The sequence below is a fragment of the Aptenodytes patagonicus genome, chromosome 2, assembly GCF_965638725.1.
Source record: "Aptenodytes patagonicus chromosome 2, bAptPat1.pri.cur, whole genome shotgun sequence".
Taxonomy (NCBI): domain Eukaryota; kingdom Metazoa; phylum Chordata; class Aves; order Sphenisciformes; family Spheniscidae; genus Aptenodytes; species Aptenodytes patagonicus.
In genome coordinates, this window is record NC_134950.1 from 28,196,261 (window position 1) to 28,204,102 (window position 7,842).

A 7,842-nucleotide genomic window follows, 5' to 3' on the forward strand; every position below is an offset into this window, starting at 1 on the left:
GCATCACATTTCTTGGAATAATCATACATATTCATTACATTTCCCAGAACTAACTAGAATACCTGCATAGTCTTTCACGCATGCGTTTTGAGTCCTTTAGGGGCTTCTACAGGGGTCTCTGGTGGTTTCTAGTGCTCTCTGGTGGTCTCTGCAGGAGGTGAACTTTTCCTTACATAGTCACAAATGGGCTCATCACCGCCCTTTGTTACAGTTCTGGTTGTCCTTGTCTGGTTTCTGCTGGTTGTTACCTATCTCGCGATGTGCTCGTTAGCTTAGGCCTTGTATGCTTGACGTCTGCTTGATTAATCCAGCCGTTTATCTCACAACTATTCACAACACTAGTGTGGAGTGAGATACTTTTCTGTTCAGTGCAGTCACCAACATTATTTTGTGGAACATTCAGGTCATCTGGGCAAAATACAATTTATAAACTTTAATATTTTAATTGGGTTTAAAATTAACTCAAATTGAGCAAACCCTTTGGTAATGGAAACAGTAAGTTTGTGCTTAACTGTCGGCATTGCTATTATTCTTTTACATTTTTATCAACAGAACCTCTACAAGAATACCTCCCTCAAGGTATTTAAAAGGCATGTAGACATGGTGCTTAGGGACATGGTTTAGTGGTGGACTTGGCAGTGCTAGGTTAACGGTTGGACTCGATGATCTTAGAGGTCTTTTCCAACCTACATGATTCTATGATTCTATGAAGTACACTGTCAAGTGCAAAGAAAGGAAACTGATCTAAAGCAGAATTGTAAGATGATGGATTGAACTCTCTTGCTGTATAGAACCACACAATTTTTAGATCTCCTTTACAGTTCTGTTGAAATGTAAATAATTTTCAGATTTGTATGTCAGTAGCTGGAAATACATTTTTCCCTTACCTCCACCTGCTTTTCCCAGCCTGTTAGAATAAAACAGATCACAGAGCAGCTAGGAAAAAAAAAGTCTCATCCAAAAAGAATGAGAGTGGGACGGTTTGCTTTTAGCTAGGAAAATAGGTTAGCGCTGGAAGTTACTAGGGTGGCCCTGTAAATATTTCTGTATACTACCAGCAAATCCAGAATAAGGACAAATCCGGGTTAGATTTGCCTTGAGTAACGTATATATGTACTCTGTATCGGTTTGTCAATGACATATATTTGTCCACACATGTATGTACATATGAATACGCTGACATTTAATACATGTTCTTAAAAATGCTGTATATTTAAAAATAATAAATACTGGTTTATGCCACCTGCATTTTAGTTTCTTTTAGAACTTTATAAAATTACAGCAAAGAAAAAAAAATCGTCTTTTTTACCATAACAAGACACTGTAATTAGATGTTCAGACATATGGCCCAATCCATCCTTCAAGCAGGCTGAGCTCTCCAGCTTTTTGGGGGACTACAGGCTTAAATCTTTCAGAAAAAAGGTAGCAGAGGCTCCTTCCCTCCAGCGCAACGATCCCCAGTCAAAGGGGATACATCCAGTGAGGTCCCTCTAGTGACTACTGTTTTTAGTCCAGACTTCTGCCATATCTTTAGCAGTAATCTGAAAGAGGATATAGACTAAATACCCACGACCAAATAAATAAATACCTCAGGTGACCAAATGTGAAGCGCTAGGTGATGATGAAGGTAGGTTGATTGAAGTGATCTTATGATATGCTAGCTTCCTTTGAACAACACATATCTTAATGCAGTTGAACTCAAAGTTATGCAGGAATGGAGATTTTAGGGCACACTAAGTATGAGGGAGTACCTTTTAGAGAATAGAGGTACGATAAATGCTGGGGAGGTCACGCTGCACAGCCAGCTAAAGATGAGTTTCCTCTGCTACCGTGCAACCGAGAACAAATGAAAGCTATTAAGAGCGCTTCCCTTGCTAGCAGCAGGCCACAGGCTCAATGCCAACTTCACAAGGCCCCACTCCTGGCCTGCGGGGCTTGTTATCAACCTGTGGCGAGAGCTGCCCTGTGAACTGGAGCTGTGTGCCAGGCAGCTACTATGAACTGGAGTTTAACGTGGGATAACAGCAAAGGCCTTGAAAATATCGTTGAAAACAGAGGACCCAATATTATAAACAACTAACTGATGGCCAATTACTGGTTGAAAAAAACACAACATCGCAAGTTATGAAGACAACTGCTTTGAGCATGCTGAAGGAAAGCAGCAGCTGAGCAAGAGAAAAACAACCAAGCAACAGGAGGAGACGTTTGCTGAGACCTGAGAAAGTAACGCTGTCTGGTATCAGAAGGTATGCGTGTGGCTTAGGGGGTGGAGGCCAAAGACTGCTGGCTGTCTGGAAAGCATCTTATAAAAGGAAAACAATTCTGAATTTGGGGAGACAGTCATCATGGGGATCTGCAGTCATGATGGGGATCTGTAGTCATGACGTCCGTGTGGGATTGCTAGGGCTGCAAGCGTGCTACCTGCTCTCCCTGCCTGCGCCAAGGGCCCCAACACTCCCTCCTGTGCTGCCTGCTCCAGGGGCCCTGCCTCTTCCTGCCTGCTTGCCCCAGGATCCCTGGCTCCTCAGGGACGTCTTGACCTGCCAGCTCATCAGGACTATGTATATCAGGATCATGTACATGTGTTTTTTGCCCCACAAGTTCTGTGTGGTTTTCCTCTCTGATGCTCTTATAACAAAACCTTACTGCATGTAAGCTCAGCTTGGCTAATTATGATTCCTGGGTAAAAAGGCTGGTTTAACAGATAAGGTCATAACGAAATATAATGCTTAGAAGCTGAAATGAAAAAAAAGAGAGAACTGAAATCTGAGGTAACTAACTGTGAAGCACTTTATCTAGGATGCAATAGGTTCAGTCACACAAGTCTTTAAATCAAGACTGAAAGCCTTCCTATGGCTATGCGTTAGCTCAGCTGTAAGTTATAGGCTCCATGCAAGCAACATTTACTGACATTCTCTCAGAATTCAAAGAAGTCCGACTGGATTACCGTAACGGCCTCTTCTGGTATTACAATTTATGACTTCATTCATCTGTTTTGTAGAAACTTGAACCTCCCATTGAAATCAATGATAGCTGTAAGATGCTCTGTACTAAGCACAGTCTGTGTCTTACACACTGTGAAAATTGAAACCTTCAGAATTAAGGAGCACTTTTGAAATGTGACTGAATTATTGTCGAGTTCGTCACCTATGTAAATGACTGAGGGTTACCTTTGATAACAGCTGACTTGGACAGTGAATTAACCAGCTGTTGTGTTCTCTGTTTCGTATTTATTTTCTGAGGAGGAAAGCATGCATGGCTATTTAAAGTATTGCACTTCGATCTTTCTCGTATCTTTCTTCCAGTGGTTTCCTGGTGTTTAGTAAGCATGCTGAAAATCAGGAAGGTCGTTTGTTCATTGGTATTTTATAAGTAAGGTGGGGCAGGACCCCTGGTACTTCTGTCACTCTCTAAAAATCTTGATGTTGTTTCTTTGGTTGCAAAACTAATAAGCTAAGGCTGTCTAGCAGACAGTTTTCATGACAGCAGTAAAGAATATACAAATCTTACTCCAGCTAAATGATACAAAATGCTGGTCAAGCATGGAAGCTGTCTTAACTACTTTTAGGTAAGTGTGCATCTCATTTCCCTCCATTATCTCCAAAATGTTTCTTGCTGAGCATTAAAGTGAATTATAGACCGGTTGTAGCCATACACAGAACTCTTTAAAAGTGGCTCTGTTGTTTCACTGAGGTTTGTTGAGAGTTTTCTGATTTACGTACTACATGACCAGTCAATCTGGGTCACTAGGTCCCAGATATTGAAGCAAAAGTAGCTAAACTTTCCTTTACTCTGTGACATAAAATTGGCTGGTATTAAGATGTGCAATTATTCTACATGAATTAAGGAGTAGACATGATCTTGCAATGAAGCCTCCACAGCACATGAGGATCAATATGGCACATTCTGTTTGGCACCTAAAATCTACTAGCGTGGTATATGTGCTATATATTGTTGTCTGAAAGTTCAGGTATATCTGTAAGTGAACTAGCCGAGCTTTCCCTGTTGCTAGTTTATGTTTGCGGAAAACAGTGCTAACAGATTTTCGTAGCAAGACATCTGCAGCTAAAACCCCTCATCTGTGAAACTGTTTTCTAATAATTTTTCAACACAAATCTGACAAGTGTCAGGACCTAATGCAAATCAAATCACTTAATAAAATCTGTAATGAGTACATTTATCAGTTAAACAAAATAGTGGGGTTTATTTCTGGATTTGACATTTGAGAGCTCACAAAGCCCAGTGTATTTACCTTTTCTATTTGTAGCACTAGAAGGTGTAAAAAGAATCACAGTTCTGTCTTAACGCAAACAGATTCAGGGTCACTCATTATTCACAGTTATCTTACAAACGCTGGGATGCAGAGAAACTGGCTGTTACCTGGAGATGTCCTTGATTTCTATGAAGACTGCTATTGAGCATTGTGTCTGTTAGTGGTAGCACAATTTTGCCACCCTCTGCGGATGTATTGTGAGCTTTGCAGTGTTTTGCTTTCTTAAATCTCAGCAGTTGGAATGGACAGGCTTCATGAAAACCCACGAGTCTGGATTTTTAGGCAGTTTTCTTGGATATACGACTGAGACGTGACGTATGTTTGCAAGAGGTGACTTGAATGCATCCTAAATGCTCAGAAACTGAGCAAAAAGAAGCAGCCCAGCTCCAGCTCTTTACACTGCTTTTCAGTAGAAAAATTTTTAAAAATTGGACACTTGGGATTTCCAGTACGTAAGCAGAGTCACTTAATGCATTCAGCAGAGACTGTCAGTCAGGTTTCACAGGGTTAGCACTGAATGTCATCACATTTTGGTGGTGTAGTCTTGGCAAGAATCTTGGCCAATAATCCACGCTCTGCTAAACCCCTTGAAGCTGCTGTCATTTTCACTATGGTCTTTATTTACTGTGGAGTTGCCAACTATAGCTCGTGTTACTGCTATAAAGCAATGAAAGCAAGTGTCGCATGTAAGCAGATTTTTTTTGCCAGGTAATCTTCCCAGATCTCATGATAATGAAAGAGAAGAAGAGGGACCCTAGGTACTGCTTAAACTGCTAAAAATTATAACTGGACAGTTACTATAATCTCTGAGACTCTCAAAGTAGCATTCATAGAATCATAGAATCATAGAATCATTAAGGTTGGAAAAGACCTCTAAGATCATCGAGTCCAACCATCGACCCAACACCACCATGCCCACTAAACCATGTCCCTAAGCGCCTTATCTACTCATCTTTTAAATACTTCCAGGGATGGGGACTCCACCACTTCCCTGGGCAGCCTGTTCCAATGTTTCACCACTCTTTCAGTAAAGAAATTTTTCCTCACGTCCAATCTAAACCTCCCCTGGTGCAACTTGAGGCCATTTCCTCTCGTCCTATCGCTAGTTACTTGGGAGAAGAGACCAACACCCACCTCGCTACAACCTCCTTTCAGGGAGTTGCAGAGAGCGATGAGGTCTCCCCTCAGCCTCCTTCTCTCCAGGCTAAACAACCCCATCTCCCTCAGCCGCTCCTCATAAGGCTTCTTCTCCAGACCCCTCACCAGCCTCGTTGCCCTTCTCTGGACACGCTCTAACACCTCAACGTCCTTCTTGTAGTGAGGGGCCCAAAACTGAACACAGTATTCGAGGTGCGGCCTCACCAGTGCCGAGTACAGGGGCACGATCACTTCCCTACTCCTACTGGCCACACTATTTCTGATACAGGCCAGGATGCCATTGGCCTTCTTGGCCGCCTGGGCACACTGCCGGCTCATGTTCAGCCAGCTGTCGACCAGCACCCCCAGGTCCTTTTCCGACAGGCAGCTTTCCAGCCACTCTTCCCCAAGCCTGTAGTAAGCATTCCAGCTAAAATTGCATTTTACTTGTACATAGACTTCAAGACAAATATATGACTAAAAATTTGTACTGTGATTCATGCAATATAATTTCTTACATCAATAAAATACAATTACACCTTAGTCCAGACCATTGCTGTCCAGCATACAGACCACTGGTTAATTCTCTCCATCATTGTCACAACTCAACCAAAAATATTTGTCTGTGTCAGACAAACTGCTGATGTACTTAAGCAGAGAACCTACACATGCATGCACACTCAACAGCAATGGGGGGCTCATAGGGGGTTTCAAGAGTAAACCTGCTGGGTGACAATCCTAAATGCTGGTGGTTTGTGAATAGTTTCAAATCCCACCTAGTGTACAGACCCCCATATGTTTAGATCTGTAAGTAGGACCTTCATCTGCAATGCCAGGCAAAGAACTCGTAGCTAGGAGTAAGTTTTTGCCCTACTAATTTAATGTTTGAGCACAAGAATGAAGAAGCCACCAAAACAGATCCTTAATTAGATATGATATCAGAAACACCTTGTCGTGGTTTAACCTCAGCTGGCAACTGAGCACCACACAGCTGCTCGCTCACTTTCCCCACCCCCGGTGGGATGGGGGAGAGAATCAGAAGAGTAAAAGTGAGAAAAACTGTGAGTTGAGATAAAAACAGTTTAATAATTAAAATAAAATAATAGTAATAATAATAATAATGAAAAAAGAATATACAAAGCAAGTGATGCACAATGCAATTGCTCACCACCCACCGACCGATGCCCAGCCAGTCCCCGAGCAGCGGCCCCCCCGGCCAGCTTTTCCCACTTTATGTACTGAGCATGATGTCACATGGTATGGAATGTCCCTTTGGCCAGTTTGGGTCAGCTGTCCTGGCTGTGCCCCCTCCCAGCTTCTCGTGCACCTCCAGCCTTCTCAGTTGGCAGAGCATGGGAAGCTGAAAAGTCCTGGACTAGTGTAAGCATTACCTAGCAACAACTAAAATATCAGTGTGTTATCAACTTTGTTCTCATCTTAAATCCAAAACACAGCACTGTACCAGCTACTAGGAAGAAAACTAACTCTATCCCTGCCAAAACCAGGACACACCTTTAGTATGGACATGGCAGATAGTACGTTTACCAGAAAATTTTTATTGTCAGATTCATTTTTTTCCATGTTGCTTGTCAGCATGCGCGACTGCGGCAGCAGCCCTGGTGCTGCTCCAGCTGGGTACGACTGATCCCGCAGGCTGGTGGAGCACAGTCTGGCCAGGACTGAAGCACCAAGCAAGACCCATACTCTAATCCCAACACTGGGCTGCTGTTACACTCCACAGGGCTGAGTACTGGCGCCTACTTCTAGTGCTCTCATCTGCTGGGTACCCAGGGAGAGAAGAAAGGAATCTGCCTAACTTAAATGCCCTAAGGACAAGGAAAAGACAAGCAGAAGATTCAGAAAAGGAGTCTGGAGACCCAAACACAGGAAAGGAAAAGGGAAACCTCTGACTGAGAGCTGCGAAAGGAACGTTGGCCTAGAGACATGATGGTTGGAGAGAGCCCATGGCTGTGACAAGGAAGGAAGGTGTGGAGCTAGTACAGAAAACGGAAGAGGGAATTGGAGGAGGCGTGTTTGACAAAGGGAGGGGAATTTAGGGGACAGACTTTTTAGCAGGGCCTGTTGCGATAAGACAAGGGGTAAAGGTTTGAAACTAAAACAGGGTAGATTCAGACTAGATATAAGGAAGAAATTTTTTACGAGTGTGGTGAAACACTGGAACCGGTTGCCCAGAGAGGCTGTAGATGCCCCATCCCTGGAAACATTCAAGGTCAGGTTGGACGGGGCTCTGAGCAACCTGATTTGGTTGAAGATGTCCCTGCTCATTGCAGGTGGGGTTGGACTAGATGATCTCTAAAGATCCCTTCCAACCCAAACCATTCTATGATTCTATGAATTTTAAAATAGGGGATGAACAACGGGACTAGGACTAGTCAGAGAAGACGACAGGGAATCACTGTTCCCTATCACAG